Source organism: Ochotona princeps, chromosome 3 (genome assembly GCF_030435755.1).
Source record: "Ochotona princeps isolate mOchPri1 chromosome 3, mOchPri1.hap1, whole genome shotgun sequence".
Classification (NCBI taxonomy): domain Eukaryota; kingdom Metazoa; phylum Chordata; class Mammalia; order Lagomorpha; family Ochotonidae; genus Ochotona; species Ochotona princeps.
The window spans coordinates 18,011,207-18,032,480 of NC_080834.1; the positions used below are offsets into that span (position 1 = coordinate 18,011,207).

Genomic DNA, 21,274 nt, shown 5'->3' on the forward strand with positions numbered 1-21,274 from the left:
GAGCACTTCACAGCGTGCGTCTTGACCCTTCTCTGTACCTAAAGGCCAAACCAAAACAACATTATTTTGATAAATACAGCAACCCATGCAGCATGGATGGCAGGAGACCCCAGGGCAGCAAGGAGTGGTAAATAAGTTCCTTTAGTTAGTGAGAAAAAGGTTCTAAACATACAAATCTGCCTACAGTAAGTTGAACCAAAAACAATAATAAAAATAATAATAAGCTGGTCTTGAATCGGTGTTTTTTTTTTTCACAATGGCAAACCTGTATGTTTACAATGCTTTTTAATTTTGTCTGCAAATAATCTCCAAAATGAACATCTATGAAGTGCTTGCCCATAGTCATAGCCTACCTTTACATGTGCAGTACAATGTTCCCTAAATCAGGAACATGTCAGTTACTAAGAGTAAGAAGCTCAGCTGAACTCCAGGAAGGAAAAAAAAAGAGGTGGGGGAGAGGACCTGAAAATCAATTGTCCAAAGTCATCCTAGCAAATGAATTTAGAGCCTGATATTAGTTCCTGATTGAAATTCTCAGGGAATGAGTAAAGCATTTGAAACACTAAATACATTCATACACTTAATCTTTCAAGGTTCAACTACCCCAGCTTCATTACACATGAACCTATGTGACTGTAGTTTTCAAACTTCCAAATATTTTTCCCAGGTTAAGCAAAAGGATTTAACTTCAAAACCACAACACAGGAGAGTTTGTGTTGACCTTTTGAAGCAAGCAGCGTTATCAGTTGAAAACAATCAACTGTCTCCCTTCGTTTCTGTTTCCACTTGTAGAAATAGAAATTCTTTCTTAAACAAATTTCATTATAATGGACAGATCACATGCATTTCTTCCTTGTGTTTTTGTCATCTCTGAGTACTGAGTGCTGGAGGCTGTTGATGGGGACCATGAGTGAATTCAGAGCTTTGACAGTCCATCCCTGCCAACTCGCATCCGGATGGCATCCACTCACACTATAAAGTCTATATTCTTGTTAAGAAGGAAGGAGCACACAGAGTCTGAGAATTTGAGTTCTTTCTTACATGTTGAATTGCCTTTAGACAAAAGCCATCTTACTTGGCTCAAATCCATATAATTTCTCATTCTTCAAACTTGTTCTCCATTCTCTTTCCTCTGTGTTTCACAAGTTCTGGAGGCTCCGTCCCATGTTTCTCCTCTTGGTACACTTCCACTCGTCCTCACAAACAAAGCCCAAGCCTGACCTCTCTGGAGCGGTCCTCCCTGAGTCCCTTTCTCCTGGCTTTCTTTATCTGTGTCACATAAGTTTAAAAACGTTTTAAACTGCTTATTGTCAAGTGTGCTCATCTTGTCTACTACCAAGTTGAGTACAGGTGCCGTGTCTTTCCTGGGCAGAGTGCCAAAGGTTGCACTCAGGCACAGAAAGCATGCTGAATGAGTGAAAGCATATATTCATGCTAAAAATTACACTAGAAAGTTAGCCTATCATAAGAGGGACTGTCTAGTTCATTACCAAGAATATGTTAATTACTATGATTCCTAGGCACATTTTCTTTAAATAAGGAAAAATGATAAGTGATTATCCTCTCACCTAACAATAACAATAAATATTTCATAAGGGATTATGCTTTCAAAAATGAAATGATGTTGCTCCTATTAGACAATTCTATTGGAAATTAAAATGAGAATTTCCTTTAAAAAGTACCCAAACCTTTCAACATCATAAAGGCATTGATTCTAAAGTATTTGGATCCTGTTACAGTTAGGGCTTAGCAGCAATCCAATTGTAACAAGATAATGTCTTTAAAAATTAATTTTGTGCTTTTCTTTTTCCCAGCTTCCTTTTATGTGACCACATTGTCTAAAGGAAAGTAGCATGATTAGATTGAGAATAAAAGGAAATAAGTGGCATGTCTTTGGCTGTCTGACTCTGAAGCAGGCTTTTGAGAATCGAAGAGGCATTTCAAGGAAGCACAAAAATTATAACATAGAAATAGAACAAAATTAGATGAAAAACCAAGACACCTGTCCTACCCTTCCCAAAGCGAACTGGCAGATTGAGATGGAACAGCTTTTGGTCAGAGGTTGCAAGAGAACATGACTCATCCTGGTGTACCACAGGGAAGGGGCTAGGCAGAAAGGGAAAAGAATGGTCAACATGAGACCATTCAGATAGGGCCGGCACCGTGGCTCAACAGGCTAATCCTTCACCTTCAGGCACCAGCATTCTCTATGGGCACTGGTCCATGTCCCAGCTGCTTTAGCTCTGATCCAGTTCCCTGCTAACAGACTGGGAAAGCAGTGGAGGATGGCCCAAAGCATTGAGACTGCACCCATATGGGAGACCTTGAAAAATGTCCTGGCTCCTGACATCAGATCAGCTCAGCTCATTTAGGGAATGAATTGGGAGATCAAAGATATTTCTCTCTCTCTTTCCTTATTTTTATAAATATGCCTCTCTAAAATTAAAAATAAGGAGAAAGAGCAGAAGGAGACCATCCAGAACTGTGGGGTTCAGCACCGGGGTGGGGGTGGGGACTGAGATCATCAGTTGAAAGATCACCGAACACAGAATGGGTGGAGGAGTTACTTTGCTATTCCTTTGATCAGCATGTGTTTCCATGACACCTGTGGATCTAGGAGCCTAAGAATCCTACCTTATATTCTGAGACTTCTCAGATGAATGACCCTCTTTTTTCAGGTATCCAGAAGAGCTTTAAGCTATTCTTTACAGCTCCTTAAATAGGGTGAGAATTATCAATACCCAGTGCGGCAAGCAGAGTAGACTGGTACAGCGGAGAGAAGCCAGTACAGGTACTTAGGAAATACTGGATGAGGATTGTCCCAAATAAATAAATATAAAAGTGGAAGTTGTCTGAAAACTAAATGCACCAGCAGTGAGCTAAGTTAGCAAATATCAGAATCAAATAAATCTGATCAAATCCTACCTAAATTTGGACTTTTTCATGTGTAGTACTAAACACAAGGAACACATGGTTTGAAAAATACACACAGGATGGTAACATGAAGGTAGTCTAGGGCACATGGGTGAAAGAATGGAGGGTACACAACCCAAGAAAATGCTTGCGGACACAGAGCAACAGAGCAGTGGGGTTCATTAGTTCCCTGCCAGTAAGTGGTTGGCATTAGCAGTCAGAGTGCTCCAAATACAGAGTGATCAAAATCAACAGGTTGATCAATTGGGGTAAACAACTAAGTCAATCAATGAGCAAGTATGTGCTGTGTGGTCATTATGTGCCAGGCACAGTGCTCAGTGCTGGAGAAGTAACACAACAAAGTCAAACGTGCATTATCTCATACAGAAAGGAAGTAAGTCTCAGTGAAGAGGCAAAGAAAGGGAACCCTGTGTACTGTAGGTAGGAACAGAAACTAGCACAGCCATTTAAGAAAACAGTGTGGAATTCCTGCAAAGCCTAAAAGCAGAATTACCATATGATCTATCAATCCCACTTCCGGATATATGGGATGTCTTCGAAAAGTGCATGAAAAAACATATTTTGAAAAAATATGCATGGATTAAAAAAAAATTTCTTGCATGAACATTTTAAAGTGTCCTCTGTTATCCAAAGGAAGTGAACTCAGCATGTCCAACAGCTATCTAAACTCTAGTACTCATTGCTGCAACAGTCATAATAGCCAAGTTCACACATCACGTAAGCCTCATTACGAGTAAAATAGTTTATGAACACAACAGTGTACTTTACTATCCCGAATTTAAAGGAATGAAATTATGTCATTTGCAATGACATGGGTGAATGTAGAAGACATGCTAAGAGAAATAATTCAGGTACAGAAATACAATATGATCTCACTTACCTATAGAGTCTAAAAATTCAACTCACAGGAGATGTGAGATAGTTCGCAGAGGCTAGAGATGGGGAATGTTTGACAAAGTGCTCACAGTGTCGGCTAAATGGGGGAAATAGATTCTGGTGATCCATTGAGTAACAAGGTCACTAGAGATAATAATAATGAACATTCCAACAGGCTAAAAGAGTGGATTGTAAATGTTCTTCCCACAAAGAAATGGTAATTAGGAAAGATTAAATGTTATATTAATTAGTCTGCGGGCTCATTCCACAAAGTATCAAAATATCAAACTGTATCCCACGAATATGTAAGATTATTTGTTCAATCACAATTAAAGAAAGTAGATTAAAGGCTTAAAAAGATCTGAAGCTGTAAACCTAAAAGTAAAACAAAACAAAAACGTAGTACAATAGATTTATAGTTAAGTGAAAAGAACATCAGGGCAGGAACCAGGAGACGTGCAGGAGGAGGGCTAGGATGGACTGTGGATATGTCCTCACAGATTAACTGTATCGTGGAGACTAGCACACCGAGAAGTGGAGATACATTGTAGTATGCATCTCTACTCCTGGCTAAAAGGAGAACTCCCAATAGAACTTAAATGTACCTTGGCAGTATGACACTCGAGTTTCTACTGTTGCCTGTACGTCTAATGCCATGATACACATAAACACCAGCATGCTGGACTTGGGACTCTTGCTGAGGGACTACACCATTGTAATAATACAGCAAAAATGCTGCAGAGGGAGAATGGGTGGAAAGGGGGGAGGGGAAGCAGAGGGGGAAATCCCTATACCTACAAAACTGTATCATGGAAAATAATAACAATAAAAATTACCAAAAAAGAGATAGAATATGCAAGCATAAAGTCAGGTAGACTTGGAGAAGTGAACCACTCCGAATGCCTTTGGCCCTCCCTAACAGAACATGCAAGAAGGAAACCATAATATCTTATAAGATTATAAGGTAAAATTTGATTGAGAGAAGTTGAATTTTTTTTGTCTTCATAAATTAACATCAGTGTTCTCAACATTATCATTAAGGAAGTACAGTTCTAATGGGGATATAAATAATGTGGCTTAGGTGGAGAGCTTCCTAGCTTTGATTTAGAGAAATTTTTTAGTATGTTCAAAACAAGAGAATTCTGTCCTCGAAATTTAAAAAAACAAAACAAAACAAAACAAAAAAACCTTTTTAGCCACCTTTGGATGAGTGTCAGGGAGGTGACAAACTCAAATCCCTCTAGTGTTCAAGAAGGTAAAATAACTAAGAGCAGTGGATGTCTCTAAAAAAAACAAGCAAAACAAATACAATGAAATCAAGTGGCATCTGTCCAGTGGCCTCCCTGAGGGGTACACCAAGGCACAGCCTGCAGCTAGAGCTCGCTGCTCACTCACAGTCCTCTGTGATGTTGGCTGACTTAGGGGCCAGATGTTCCCAGAACTCTTATTTTTCCTGTGTATTAGTCACAGTTCTGTTACAGAAAACAGAAACCACTCTAGCTATTTTGGGCAAAAAGGGCAAAGGGCTTCAACCCAGGGAATTAAGTGCTGACAGTGTGTTGAAGCTGTGTCTCTAAGACTGACTGCCAGAACAATGGAGAGTCAGCACCTGGGGGAGAAAGGAACCAACCCAGTCTTGCACAGAAGCTGGGAAGCCAGGAAGCCCCTGCATTCCTAACCCCTGAGCTCCAGGAGCAGCCTGCTGCCTGCTCCAGAACCAGGCCTCACCTAGGTCTGTGCTAGCCACAAAAATCAGCTAGAGCAGCTAAAAGATGCTGCAGACCTCCCCAGCTGGCCCACACCAAGCAGGTACCAGGAACACTGCTACCCAAACAAGCCCAGTGTCCTTGGTCTGATCACTGCTGCCAACTGGCTCACTGGGGACTGCTGCCTTTTAAATATCACTTTGCAGGCATTTCAATCACCAGAGACAAAGCTGTGTCGTATCTGGATGCTTGGTTTTAGAAATGTCATTTTTAGCTGTCCAACCTCCGGGGATTTGGAGGGGATGGGAAGGAAGGAAGCACATAAAATGTGTGCCAGGTCATAATCCATTTTATTCATCATATTGCCTTTTGTTGCGAAAACCATATGAGCTTTCAGATGGCTGTCTTAGTCTGTTTTCTGGGAGTCTTATATAGAAGTTTATTCTGGAGCGTCCGGTGACAGAAACCCGCGCTTAGAGCGGGGTCAGAGGGCCCAGTGGTGAACTGCTGGGGAATGCCGGTGGCGGGAGCCGGGTCGCCTAGAGGAAGAAAACAGGGACAGTTGGAGATGGGCTAGAAGAACGGGGATACAGAGTGGCCTGGGCCTCGGGACCGGGACCGAGGCGGTCCAGGGGGTACGGTTTAAAGCCTTCTGAAGAGCTGAGAGCAGTGGGGGCGCCTGAGCTAGGACGGGGAGCCAGAGAACCCGATGGCACCTTTACCAAGTCTCCACCAGCACTCTCAGTGTGCCCTTCCCGACCCGTTTGGAAGCAGAAATCGCGCTGGAGTCCCTGGCTCCAGATGCCGAACCCCACCACGAAGCAATTGGAAAAGATCTGGCAGTGAGCGGCACCATGCTGGCGGCCCGTTGGACTGCAAAAGATCCTCGCCTCCTCCGAGTGTCAATTATCAACTTTTTGGAGCAGCTTTCCCTAGTGGTGCGAACCCTGAGGCGCTTTGGGCCCCCGGTTTCCCGCTGACACAGACTAACTAAAGGGCCTTAAAGACGCAGCTAAAGGCCTGTACCCTCCAAACAATGCATCTTGCCAGAGGGCACTTGTGGGGGGGGGGGGGAGGCAGCTGGACGCCCTGTGCTTTGCTACATCAACTCCACGAGCTCAGGAGCCACTCATTTTGTTTACTGTTTAAATGTTTGTTGGCAATGAGAATAAAACTCAGCTGCTCTTAAAAAAAAAAAAAAGTTTATTCTGGTTCACAGTTCTAATGCAGAGTCAAGGGGCTGCATCTGGTAATGGCCTGCTTGCTAGTAGAGCTCTGAGGGTATGCAGAACACCACATAGTTAGGGAGACACATTGCAAGTGACCCATCTGAACTGGCTGTCACAGCAGGCCTCTCTGGAGATAACCCAGCAACCCACTTAGCTAGCAGTCTGATAATCACATGAATGGGTTCATCCATTCATGGGGCAGAAGCCTAATCACTGCTTGAAAGTTCCACCTCATCTCAGCCCTTCATATCTCAACGGGAATTAAACTTCAACGTGAGTTTCAGGAACGACCAATCATATCCAAACACCAATACTGAAAATTCACTGAATTATTTTTAAAAAGAGAGAGAAGGCTAATGATGTGGCAACTGAGAAAATACATCTATGACGGGGTTGGCTTTATGACAAGTCATTAGAGAATCGCTTTTGGTCAAGTTCTGCGCAAGGAGGAAAAGCTCAAGTCCTGCCCACTAGCCTGTAGAGGAATACCAGTTTGCATAGCGCCAAGCTGTATATGAGGCACGGGTAGTGAATGCTTGATGCCGTCATAGTGCAAAAACACACAGGTGCACACAGTTTAGCTTCTCCATCATCTACCACCATTCCCCAGATGTGACCTTAAGTAACACCATGAAAGAAACTGGACTTCACTGTGTTTGTGGGCAATCTTCTAGAAGCACACTCATCTACAAAGCATCTGATCAATAAAAGAACCCACCTAGTATACATGGGCTGGGGGAGGTTAGCTTGATTGTTTAGTCCGGGGACTGAGGCATTTACTAATTCTCCAAAGTAGAGAGTTCATAACCAACCAGGGAACAAGTAGAATTTCTTAGTGTGTATTTTATGGCCAAGCAAGCAAATACAATTTCCTGTAACAGAAATGTTTTACAAGCTTTGTGGTCTTCTCAGATGTTGTGGTTAATGGTCATGTTTATTGTCAATATTTGGATACCTTATAGAATGCCTTTCCATTCTTGGTAAACACTACAAGGAATGAGCTATAATTCATTACATTCTGAAACATTGTGGGCAAATACTTAGAGTTAAGTAAAACCTTTATTGCACTCGCTTGTCTTTCAACAAGGTTCCTATTTATTGTGCCCCTGTGTTCACCAGAAAGTAAATATTCCTCAGCCTTCTTTTTCTGAACTGATGGAGAAGGGCAATAATAAGCAGTGGTCAGAATACTTCAGTCATCAAGACATCTCCTTGTCACATACTGCACCAGATCCACAGTGATCCACAATCCCATTTGTATTTGGCCAAGGTCAAATTAAGGATTTGAGTTGCTAATTTTCCCCAGCTATTATTTTATGTGTATATTTGATTATGTTTTGAATATGTGTGTATGTGTACATACATCAATTTCTTTGATTATTCAGTTTCACAACTGTCACAGGCAGAAACAGTTTTCCTATTATTTTCCCCATTCTACTAAGTCTCAAAGAAGTCTGGTGGCTCCATCAGGATAATCCAGCCAGTAGAACATCAGAATCAGGCTTGGGTTCTCAATTTTTGATTCCAAGTCTCTTTTCCATGAAATGCATATCTTCAGACAGAATCGTAATGCCAAAGTGTCTTGGGGTTGTGGAGGAAAGTGGGGGGCCAAGTAAGTAGAGAAGGAATCCCTCTGCACAGTTGTCCGCTTCCAGGCGGAGTGATGAGAGCCGCAGATGCTTGTGGCAGGAGCCAGTGTGTGCGAGTGCTCTGGCAGCTGGGCCTTCTGCAGCCTCGCACCCCAGTCTGGCTAGAAGCTTCGTGTATGCACAGTTTAGATTGTCTTGCTTCTTTTCAGTCCTCCGAAAGACTGAAAACTACTCCTGAATCTGTACATGTTTGTTTTTAATCTGAGTACTTCTTGTATTAACTGAAATTCATTTTGGGGAAAAAAATGGTTCCCTAAAGAGGAGATTAGAAACCACCAGTGATCCCAGCATCCAGATATTTCTATCATTAAAATGTTGCTACATATCCTTTCTTTCTGTATCAAAATGACCATTCCAAAAAATGCAATGATAGTGCATGGTCTAGTTATCTTTTTTCTCTCTAGAAATAGAAAGACATGACAAGTGTATTTCCACATCAGTCTTCCATATGAAGTTTTTCAATGGCTGTCTCATGTATGGTGGAAGAGTTACTTCATATCCTGGATTAGACTTTTACATTAGCTCTATTCTCACCATTATAGATATGTTACACTTCTGTCATTTCCTGCCCCTTATGGAGAATCAAAACCTGACGCTACATCCAGCCCCAGGAGAAGTAACCCAGGGCGTCACACAATACTTCCTCTTCGCAAACAATAGCTGATTTGGTGAGACCATTTAATCTTCTGGTGCTTGGAATGCAATTAGTCTAAGTCAGTAATTTTAATCAAGAGACTCAGAAAAGGCAATAGAAAGGAGATAATTCAAATGAAATGTGTTTGCAACCTAGTACTTGAAACCAAAGAACCTTGCCACTGTGATACATCTATGCCTGAAACTTTTTAGATTCATGATTGCTTCATTGGAATAATTCTTGGAATAATTCCTTTTTAAGCATTTTGATACATATTGCTGAATTGCTCTGCAGAAGTGTTGAAACAGTTTGTTGTCCCAGCCACAGTTAAAGGTGAATTTTTGTCCAATTTGATTCCTGAAATGATATCTCACTGTCTTTGTTTATGTACCTGTGATGTCTGATAATGGGGAACAGCCATTTGTTTCTTCTTTTAGTTGCCTGTGCTTGACATTTGCCCATCTTTCTCTGTTGGAGTAATGTTTTTCTCGTTGCCTTGAAATAGCTCTTTGTATATTGTAGATTTTTAAATTTTCTTTAAAAACAAATTTGGAGAGACAGAAAAACAGAGATCTTCCATGTAATGGTTTACTCCTCAAGTGAGCAAACTGGGCAGGGTTCAGTCAAGAGCCAAGAATGCCATCCTGGTTTCCCACATGGGTGACAAGGGCACAAGTCATCCTTAGCATCTTCTGGTGCCTTCCCAAGTGCATTAGCAGGAAGCTGGATAGAAAGTGAAGCAGCCAGGCCTCAAATTGGAGCCCCTTACAAGCCCCTTATAACCTCTTTCACAGTAAAGTCAGCCCCCACAGACATTCCTCCTGCTGTTTCCTAGGAGTCGGTGGGAGTTAGAAAGAAGGGCAGGAAATGATGGAACAAAGGTTTGGGCGAAGTTCCACAGCCAAGACAGGATCAGGCCAGGAGACACCTCTGCTCCTGGTTTGTCTCTCTTGTCCCCAGGCCAGCACCTTGAATGTGGGGTAGGAGCACCTGTGGGCTTTCACAGAGACTTTCAAAGGATACAGGTACAGATTTCTGTAAAGGAGTTGATTTCCAGATTTCATATGACTTGTTTCTAAGTTGACTACTTGAGACATTCTTGCCTACCTCCCTTTCCAACAGTATTTTTCTCACTGTACCAAGTCTTGGGATGGTAATTTGAGATGTGGGTAAGGAAATTGAGAAAATGAATGATTCTAACAACTTTCATTGCAAGTTAAGTAGCTGCTGAATCTTTGCCTTCAGTAAAATTGAAAAGGGACCCAATTCAGTTGTCAGTTGATAGATCATTATATATTTTTATTGTAAATCATTATGTGACTATTACGCAAAGGAAATGAGTGACATTACTATGACTATCTTTACTCCCATCCACATGAACACAATCTTTTAATTTTTTTTCACTAAGGGATGCATTTTCAAGAACTTAAATTTTTTTTTCTTCTTGAGAATTACCTATGAGAAGTTGTAATGTGCCCATATTTTTTATTACTAGTTATATCCTAAATGATGAGGATAGTGTCAGCTACCTTTCTGTAACCAATGAAGCTAACACTTAGGAGCCGGCATTTGGCCTGGTGTTTAACATGTTGATTGGGATGTATGTATCCCATGTAGGAGTGCTACGTTCAAGCCCTGGCTCTACTCCCAAATGCAGCTTTCTGCTGATGTGCACCCTGGAAAGCAGCAATGGTAACTCAAGTAGTTGGGTCTTTGCCATCCACTTATGAGACCCGGCTTGAGTTCCCAGCTAACAACTTTGACCTGGCCTAACCTCAGCCATTCCAGGCATTTGGGAAATGAACCAGCAGGCGAAAGCACACTCTTTCTCTCAATCTCAGACTCTCCTTCCAACCCACCTTCCCTGTCAAATGCATGTGAAAATTTGATTAAAAATAATCAGTTAAGAAAAAACTTCAGTGACTCAATACATCAGAATTTTTCTGCTGATTCACCTCAGAGCTGGCGCAGATGATCCTGCCTGGGGATTCCTTCTGCGGGGCACCTAGACAGGTCTGCTTCTGCCCAGCTCTGCCCATCTCAGTGCTGATGTCCAACTGGGAAAAGGAGAGAGAGAGACTCAATCTCATTGCCTAGTGCAGGAAACAATCCATTATTTCTTCTCACACTCCCATGGGATAGTGGACAATGTCAGCTTCTTAGGCATCCACATGCAAAGGGTGCTGCTGGAACTTCCTGTCACTTCATTTCTTCAGTATCTTAATCTTGGAAAACTAAACTAAGGTAAACAATTCAAATCCCTTCAGCACAAAAAAATGCATTTTATTGGGTAAATTTCTATAAAGGAATGGAAATAAGAATCCATGGGAGAAAAAAGAAATTATATAAAAGCTCCAACTTTTCCCTGGTGGATGGTGGTGGGTGTGGGGTTGCTATACAATTTATATTCTAGTAAAGACACCATAACAAGTTGGGTAAACATAGTGTTTAAAGTCAATATTTATAAGAGACCATAAATTATATCCTTTGCAACCGTTTAAGCTTTTGATTTAATGTTTAAGATTACAGCATAAAACTGAAAGAGGGTACATAGTTTTTCAAAAGTCCTTCAGGAGATATTGAGCCAAAATGTTGAGCCTACAATCTTTAGGGAAATATTCACCTAGTTTAATTTCATTATTAAAAAACTAACTTGGAAAAAAAAGGAAAATCAATTGTTTATGGGATTGTTTCTGCCAATTGTACTAAATTTGCAGCACTGTGAGCCACATACCACAGTCCTTAAATACATCAGCTTCCTAGGAAGCCTATGGAAGGATTCCAGGTACAGAAATGTTAGTTGTGTTGGCGAAGCTCCCATGTCATGATACACTATACCCACAGTCGGCCACACCCTGCTTAGCTTTGTGGTCAAGCTCCCTCGGGGTGTAAGTCTTCCACTCCGAAGTCAGTGAATTATTACTGCCTTGCTCATCAGCTGGTCATACCAAGTCACTTGCAGCTAAGTAAACATCCTACCACTTTCAGAGGACTCTAAAGCAAGCCTGTCTTTTTGACTGTTGAAAATGGCAGCTTTAGACCAGGGTCCAGCTCGCCTCCCTAAAAAGGCCCATTGACCTTTATTGCAAGTGAAATAGCTTATGGGAACAGTAAATGGCTAACCTGACTGAACTGTAAAATAGAGCTCCCTGCAGCCTCACCTCCTCCCTGCACTGCCGAGAAGCCGGTAATAGCATCTCTTCGTCAAAGCCTCCATCCCATTTCCCAGGTGCAGCTCTTTACCAAAGTATACCGAGGGAATTTCCAAAATTGCTTGCAGAAAAGATTGTCTGAGGAGAACGTCAACTACTTAGCAGGTGTTTCTTGCTTGGAATTTGAGATCACTTTATTTTTGCATTTGATTGTGTGTGACTGGTTGAAGTGGCACCTGCCAAGGTGCTGAAAATGTAGGCGAGGGAGCTTCTGTCAAAAATCCACGGGAGTGCCGTCAGAAGGAGACATGAAAGACCAAACTAATAAAGTCAGAAGCCATGAAAAAGAAAGCCTTTTCAGTTTTCAAAAGAGTTGTATAAAGGGTTCTCCAGATTGATGGAGGATCGATCATTTGCAAGGTGAACGAGCCAACAGTTGATGCAGAAGCTAACAAGAAAGATGTGACCAGCCTGGCAGTCTGGAATTCAGAGAGGGCTTTCCTTTTGAGTCACCCCTACATTTATCCCATTTTGCCTTCATCAACAGATGCATAAGCTCCTTATGGTTTCTTCTGCTTGCCTTTTGTTCTACCTCCTTACAACTGAAGCTCAAGAAACATTGGGAGCTTGCCTACTTTACCCACACCGCCTCCCCAGGATTCTGAACAGAGCTCAGCGTGTTGTACATTTTCAACAAGTCTTATCAAAGAAAAAAAATAAATTCCTGCCCTGGGGAGAGCCTTGACTCACAAGGGCAAAAAAATGAAACCCCAAACATCAAATAGTGTTCATTCATATATATTTATTCAGTAACAAGGGTCAAACAAAACAATATAGTGCTTGGAGAATTGAAGAATTTTATTTTACAAAATGAACAAAGTTTCCCAGAGGAGTTGGTTATATTGGGCTTCAGTTTCCTGGGTTGGCGTGAAGCTGGGTGAGGATGAAAAGCGTGGATGACCCACTGGGAATACACAAGGTTTGGCTCCATGCCTATAACTTTACGTAATATAAAGGTTGCTATCAGAGCCATCCTGATGGTTCAGTAGCCTGCATCACAGACTAGCCACGCCCTCCCACCATCAAAAGAGTGATTAGATAGTTCCTGGTTGGGGCCTCATAGCACCCATGACATTACCAACTTTAAAACTCCAATCTCTAGGATGAAGGCCATGTATTAAGCAAAGGGTAACTTGACTAAGTCTGGACCTGTTTGCTCCCAAAGTCTATTTTAAAATATGTAATCTATGTGATGTCACTCCACGCGGTGATTGTCTTGCTACTGCTTCAGAGAAAGACCATACACCTGCAGGTGGTAGATAAGCACTTTATAGAAGAAAATAGATCTTTCCGCTATCACTCACATAGTTTATCAATCCTATGCAGGGAAATGAAGACTAAGTAAGTGGGCCTGACACTTGTCTTTCTTCCCTCCCCAACTGGGTAGTCAGCATCAGGAAAGCTGTAAGAAAATAGCAGTTCACTTGTCTTCTGGAAGTAGATGAAGGATGAGGCAGATAGCTAGCTCCAGGGAGACCCCACAGTGGGTCAGGCCTGGGTGTGCTGTGCCGTTGTTATTCCATTGCCTTTCACCTTTCAGTCTCACTTTGTTAGGGGTCACGCTGGCCTCAACTGTCTCGCAAAGGAGAGGGAGACACCGTCTCACAGTGCTCAGGATGGTGAGATGTAGAGTAGGGCCCCTTGCTTTCTCATCCTCGGGGTGCTGGCGTGGACAGGTGTAGGGCCAGGGGCAGGAGCTCGCTGGGCTCCCAAGTGTCTGCTGAGGGGCATTTGCCATGGTGACAGCAGAGCAGAGAGCGAGGAGGCAGTGCCTGACTTGAGTGACATTGGGTGACTCCCCAGAGAAATAGCAAGGAACACGTGCAGGCAGAACCATTCGGGAAGTCAGACTGGGAGTCGGAGTCATCAAGGTTAGGCATTAAAAATACATGTGTTCCCCAGGCACTCTCCCGCTGTAATACTGACATGTCATTCATAATTTTTATTGTGGTTGTGGTAAGGAATTATCCACCTATTCTCATTTTTCCAAGGCAGAATCTTGATTCATGGTAAAATACAAAAAGGCTTCCTATTAAAGTGAAGGAAAACCAGAATTATTTAGCATATTTAAGTAATAGTGTTTAAGTATTGCCCAATTAGGTGAAAGAAAAAAATGTCTGAAATATTGGAAAGCCAAGTGATAATTATTTATAGATTAAATAATCACATAACTAAAAAGCAGGCACATGGAAAATCACTGGAGGTGATAATTCAATAGGAAAGCTGGCTATAAAATGTAAAAATTAATACCCGGTAATAATTTTATATGAGAACAAGAAAATGTAATATAACATTCTCATTTTTAAAAATGCCAGAATAATAAAATGTATCAGAATAAGAAAAACAACTAACATGCCTCAAAATATATGACTGAAGTGGCATCCACCATGTTCAGATAAGACTAGCTCTAGAGGCTGGCAAGGTGGTCTGTCAGACTGTCTGCACATGGTGCTAGTAACCCGCATGGATGCAGTTCACTTCCCAGATGCTCGACTTTCAACTCAACTTCCTGCTTATGGTCTGGGAAAACAGTGGAGAAGAACTCAAGTCCTTGGGTCCCTGTATCCATGTGGGAGACCTGGAATTTCCTGGCTTTGGGCTTCCAATCAGCTCAACTCCAGCCTTGTGGCTGTTTAAGAAGTGAACCAGCAGATGGAAGACCTGTGTGTGTGTGTCTCCCTCTCTCTCTAACTCTGCCTTTCGGAAAAAAAAAAAAAAAAAAAAAAAAAAAAAGACTAGCTCTAAAGAGCTCAGCTTTCCCTAAATTAGGTCAATAGTTGAAGACCAAGTGTTTGGTACAGCAGTGGAAGCCAGTTTCCACCGTCAGAGTGCCTGAATTCTACTGCCGGCTAGGGCACTTGATTCTGGCTTTCTACCATTGCAGAACTGCAGGCTCCTGACTCTAGTAGATACGTTATTTTGAAAACCAAAACTGGGCCTGGTGCAATGGCCTAGTGGCTAAAGTCATCACCTTGAATGCACCAGGATCTCATATGGGCACCAGTTCTAATTCTGGCAGCTCACTTCTCATCCAGCTCCCTGCCTGTGGCCTGGGAAAGCCCAAAGCCTTGGGATCCTGCACCCACATGGGAGACCCAGATGAAGCTCCGGGCTCCTGGCTTTGAATCAGCTCAGCTCTGGCCATTGCGGCTGCTTGGGGAGTGAATCAGCAGACAGAAGATCTTCCTCTGTCTCTCCTCTTCTTTGTATATCTGACTTTGAAATATAAATAAGTAAATATTGAAAAAAAAAGAAAAACAAAACTAAATGATCAAGGAGGCATTTGATGCAGTAGTTCAGATGCTGCTTGGTTTATGCACATCTGATACTGGAGTGCTGGGTTCAAGTCCCTACCGTTGATCCAGCTTCCCGCTGACCTAGCCTGGGAGACGGCAAGTGATGTCACAAATGTATGGGTCTCTGCAACCAACATGGTAGACCCAGGTGGAGATCTGGGCTACTAGCTCCAGGCCGTCCTAGCTGCAGCTAGTGAAGGCTTTTGGGAAGTGAACCAACAGACAGTAGATGTCTCTCTAGGTTTCTCTTTCTCTTTCTTCCATTTAAATTAAATATATAAACATATATATATATGCACATATATATAAATTGCATGTAACACAAAAACTATGCCAATAAAATCACACACAGTGAAGATATTCATTATTCAATTATTTAGCTGCAATAGACTAGAAATAATCTGAATATAATCAGTAGAAGATTGACTAAATTGTGTATTCCCAGTGGATAGTATTGATTTTCTACTACTGGAAAAAAAATAAGGAATTTGCAGGGCTAAGAATATTCTCCAAGACATGTTGTTCAATGAAAAGACCAAGGTGCAAAACAATATATAAGGTACCTTCAAAAAATTGATGAAAATATATGTTATGAAAACACTGTGCATGTATTTTGTCCATTCCACCATTCCCTAAAAAACGTAAGGTATCCTCAACATGATATACCCATGTACATGCGTGTAAGTGTAGAGACATTTTGGTGTCATTGTGAATCTCCCCCGGCACGCACGCGTGCACACACACACACACACACACACACACACACACATTTTTCTTGAAAGGCACTTGAGGAACTGTCACTGGGGCTAAAGAATGGAGGACAAAATGGAAATGACTTCCTTTGTTACCATGTCTTTTTTTTTATGCCACTGAGTATTTTTATTGTGTGCATGTCTGAGCTGTTCAAGAGAAAGAGTTGTTTTTAAGAAGCAAGAAGAATAAAAAGCACAGACTTGAAAAAGAATGCTTGTTCAGCTTAACAGTATCTATTTCAGTTTAGATAAGAATCCTCATCAACCTGGCTAGTCAACTACCAGTCATCGCCTAGGGAAGTCTTCCCCTGTGTACAAGAAGTGTGGCACAGACACTGTAGGTCTTATTTAGAGCCTACTATTTATAGTATTGAGATGTATAATATAATATCAAAAATAAATATCCATCAGGGGATGTTTAATAAATTTTGGTACAAATAACAGTTGTTTAAAGTAATGTAATAGGTCCCTACATAACATCAAAAAAAAAAAAAATGCCCATGTTATAACACTTGAAACAACCCAGAGAACAATGCACATAGAACAGTGTGTTCTCAATTTTTGGCAATATATGTAAAAGAAGATAGTAAGTGTTTGAGAAAGGCCTATTTCTACTCACTTTTAACAGGCCACACCTGCTTCTCCCCATCTGTTTCCAAGCCACATGCTAGAAACTCCTGACGTGGGCCAGGAATGCTGGCGAGCTGCATGTGTGATGCAGCCCTGGACTTGGGCAGTGAGTGGTGCAGAACTCGCTTGCACCACTGGCACGGGGGCTGCTTGCTATCATGAATCTCCGTGGATCTCGGCTCCCGGAGTGCTTTTCATGCGAGTGAAATGGGACTGCTGGGTTCCTGTGGTCTGACCACGATCATCAAAATGCCCCTGCAGCCCCAGCACAGCTGCTAACACGTCCTCCGGGTTCTGGCAGGAAAGCTTTGTCTTGGCACCTTCTCTGATTTAATCATTGGGATGTGGATCGCTAGTTTTAGGAAAGCCATTTCTAAAACTACAAAATAAATGTAAAAGTGCTAAAAAGCAAAGTGAAGTTCACATGCATGAAAGAAGTCAACCCTAAGCGTGGACATAAGACTAACGCATGAAAAGCTGTCGTTGACTGGTTTCTCACCATAATCTACGTCATTCTCGTGAGCACTAGTGGATTTATTACAACCGTACCCAGTCTGATGTTTAACTTATATATACACACACACACAAAAATAATGTCAGGTGAAAACGCACAACAGATGTCACTTGGATGGCAGCAACATGAGAGCGAGTAAGTGGCAGTTCTGGTGCTCAGCAGGGGCAGCAGGCGGCCCCCTTCTCCTGTCCCTGTGAGCTGCTCACTTAGCAGAGACTTCCACTGCTTCCAGGGACGCGTGTCACTCACAGACGCAGCCCCGCAGCATCAGCCGGGAGGCGGGAGCAGAAAGGCAGAATGTCAGAGTGTTGTGCCAAGATGACTTTTCTGTTCATTTAAAAAATGAAAATGGAAGAGATTTTTAAGGTAATCAACAGAAAGTCATAGTCCAACACTTTCGTACAGTTTTCAGTGTTATATATTGTCTTCCATTTCTTATATAGATCTGTGGTCACAAATTTGTAGGTAACTTCAATAATAGCTGTTCTATGCTCTGCTTCTGGCAGTTAGCTTCATGTCAGAAGGGTGTTCCCACATCTGCATACAGTTCCCGTGGTAGCTTTCTTTTTTTAAGATGTATTTATTTTTATTGGAAAGGCGGATATACAGAGGAGAAGAGACAGAGAGGAAGATCTTCTGTCCCATGGTTCACTCCCCAGGTGGCCGCAACGGCTGGAGCTGAGCCAATCCAAAGCCAGGAGCTCTTCCTGATGCAGGGTTGCAGGGTCTCAAAGTTTTGAGCCATTCTTGACTGCCTTCCCAGGCCACAAGCATGGAGCTGGATGGGAAGTGGAGCTGCCGGGATTAGAACCAGCGCCCATATGGGATCCCGGTGCGTTCAAGGCGAGGACTTTAGCCACTACGCTATCATGCCAGACTCAACTTGCTTGCTTGCTTGCTTGCTTGCTTTTTAGATGTATTTATTTATACATGAAAAGCACATTCACAGAGAAAAGGAGAGACCGGAGGGGAAAGCTCTGCCATCCACTTGTTCGCTCCCTAGATGGCTGCACTGGCTGCAACTGAGCTGATCCAAAGCCAGGACTTATGAGCCCCTTCCAGGTCGTGCACGTGGTGCAGTGTCTCAAGGCTTTAGGCCATCTTCTGCTGCATTCCCAGGCCACAAGCAGGGAGCTGGATCAGAAACGGAGCATCCAGGACACAAACCAGTGCCCATAAGGGAAGTCGGCGGTTGAAGGTGGGAGGTTGTTGAGCCGTGGCTCCAGAATAGTGGTTTCCTCAATGGCAGCGTGAAGGCAGAGCTCCTTCTGTTTTGCTCATCTGTCTATCCTTGGTGCTTGTCATAATGCTTAGAAAATCTGAATGAACACATGGAATGACGCTGAGGGTGTACGTGACAACATAATACCCCAATTTAAGTCTAAATTTTTTAACTTCGGTGCCTTAATTTTCCAGGGCGATGATGCCAATTTCTGTCTCACAGATTTGTCATGCCAAAATCCAGTGAGTTAATCAGGGTGAAATTCTTAGAACAATGCTTGGTACAATAATTATATGTGAGCTGTGCTGTGCTTTGAACATGGTTCAGGCCCTGAGTTCAGGCAGATGCTTCAACTCCAAGGGCATAAACTAGTGGTGGAAACCTAATACAGTTATGAGGTTTGGAGATTTGGGTTTTGGGAGGTGATTGGTATGGACCAGATTGTTAAGGGCAAGCCTCCATAGTTTAATCCTGGTGGCTTTTTAAAGGAGCGACATAGACACCAAAACACATTGCCTTTTAACATGTGGTCATCTGTGTCGCTGTGTTGGGACTCTGCCCAGAAGAACACCACCACCCGAGGCAGAACCAATGGCCTGCACAGTCTTGGATTCTGAGGCTCCAAAACCATGAACCAACACTGTAACTTCTCGTTTGTGAGAAGTTCGGTTTTAAGAAGTAACATTGTAGTAACAAAAAGCTATTATTATTGATACATGAAAGAAACTTGAGACCTTTAAGTCACTGACTGCTTCTACTATCCTAGACAGCGGTGCAATGAACATTTCTATTTATATAGTGTTTGACTTCTAATTATGACCTTATATTAAACTCCTGGAAATCAGATTGCTACATAATAAAGTTAGGCAATCTTAAGAAATCTCTTTGATCTCCTCCCTTGAAATAAGTTTGGTGTTATGAGAAATAAATGTTAGTTGATTTAAAAAAAGAAAATGGCAAAGCAATTTATGTATATATTTGAGAATAAAATAATAATTTAGTAATCTCTAGTTAATTCATAAAGCTACATAAATATCACACAAGAAAGTCCAGATTCCAGTCAATTGATTTAATTCAAAAAGTGATTGTCCAGTGGCACACTTGTTGTGTGCTAGGTGCTCCTCAGAGTAGCAGAAATAGGAAGCACACAGTCCTTAAAGACAGGAAGAAGTTAAGGGAATCTGAGATTATACAATGAAGTGACAAATTAATTTTTTTAAGTCCCAAATGTATGATGTAGACACTAGCAGGCATAGTTTGCTAAGCAATAAAAAGTGGATGCTGGCTAGAGTTACCTGGCAGATTTCAAAGCATGTTCAAAGACTGTCTCCACTTGGCAGCAAAGAAGCATGTAACCATCCAAGTGATGACTAAATTAAGCTCTGCTTTCTTCTTCAAACCTACCGTTTCATAACTGCTTTTAGTTACCCACATCAACAAGACAGCTTTGCATTTAAAGATCATCAACAGAAAATGTTTGCTCTGGCTAAAGAGCGAAGTCATGGTCATCCCTGCCGTTTGAAAGCAGCCCCCCAAGCCTCAGCTGTGGCCTTTAACCACGAGGGCCAGGGCACTCAGGGACAGCCTCAGGGGAAGGCTGTCCACGCTCATCTACTTAGGAAAAAGAGCTCACCTGCCAGCTGGGATGGCACCATCCCTCACACTCAAGTGTCCTGTTAATGTGGCTAGGGAGTGAACCAGCCTGTCTCAAAGCTAGGTAAGGCCATTGATTTCAGGAACCCAAGCCTGATGTGCTGGAGCAGAAACCCTTTCATAGAACTGAGGACTTCCAGTTGCCAGCAACTCCTTTTCTAAGGAGACAAGCCTGGTAGAGATTTTCTTATTTTAAAGATTGTCAGCCAAACATTATTCGTGTTCCTTCTCCAAGAGTTACTAAGCTGCCTGCTACACAGAGATCCCCAGGAGCTGGCAGGCTCCAGGTTGCCCCAGAAGGCATAAGCCTCCATGAGGACACAGAAGAAGCAGCCGCTTTGCCCAAACAGGTTCCGTAGCAGCAGCAGCAAATCAAGTTGTCTTCCTTATATGGTGAAAAGCGCCCTGGTCCCTTTAAGGCCAAGAGATTTCAACCGCAGACAGTCGCTGGGAAGTTTGCAGGCAACCCCATCCAGGGCGGATCCCTGCTGCCATGCAGGTGAGTTCCCCAGCCTTCTTGCCCGACCGTGCCCTCTCTCATTGCTCTCTTGGCCGGAAAACACTGTTAGGAGAGGGTCAGAGAATTTCAGGGTCGGCAGAGATGGGTGTTGTTTGGAGAAGTTTGAGTTGAAGGAAAGAACAGGGTTACTAGGGAAATGTGCAATAATGCAGGCACTAAGGTGGCAGCTAACTTCCAGCAGGGAGGAGGCAATGAGGTTACCAAAGGCCCCAGGCTCTGTCTCTGGGATCAAGCCTGGCAGACAAATCCAGGCCAGGAAGAGGAGCAGATTCCAGATACCGAGGTGCAGGCCTAAGTGAAGATTCTGTACCAGTATGACCTGGTGAATTGCAAGTTCAAGGCAAACATGGCTGGGAGGAAATAATGCTTCTTCAAGTGCTAAAGGCTTTGCAGGAGCTACAGCTAACAAACTGACTGCAGAGGAGAAAGTACCAGGGGAGGTTGGCA

General features: G+C 42.6%; 1 protein-coding gene across 2 annotated transcripts in view; it reads left to right on the forward strand.

The window, feature by feature from the left end:
• The window catches only part of SCHIP1 (schwannomin interacting protein 1), a 720,286-nt gene that overhangs the window by 544,881 nt on the left and 154,131 nt on the right, over positions 1-21,274 (forward strand). The window contains exon 1 of one of the 2 annotated variants that reach the window (XM_058661492.1): positions 9,925-10,053. The exons of the other annotated variant lie outside the window; for it this stretch is intronic. The gene's annotated coding sequence lies outside the window, so the exon portion shown is untranslated. Of the gene's footprint in view, positions 1-9,924; positions 10,054-21,274 lie in introns of those variants that run through there. 2 annotated transcript variants of the gene reach the window in all.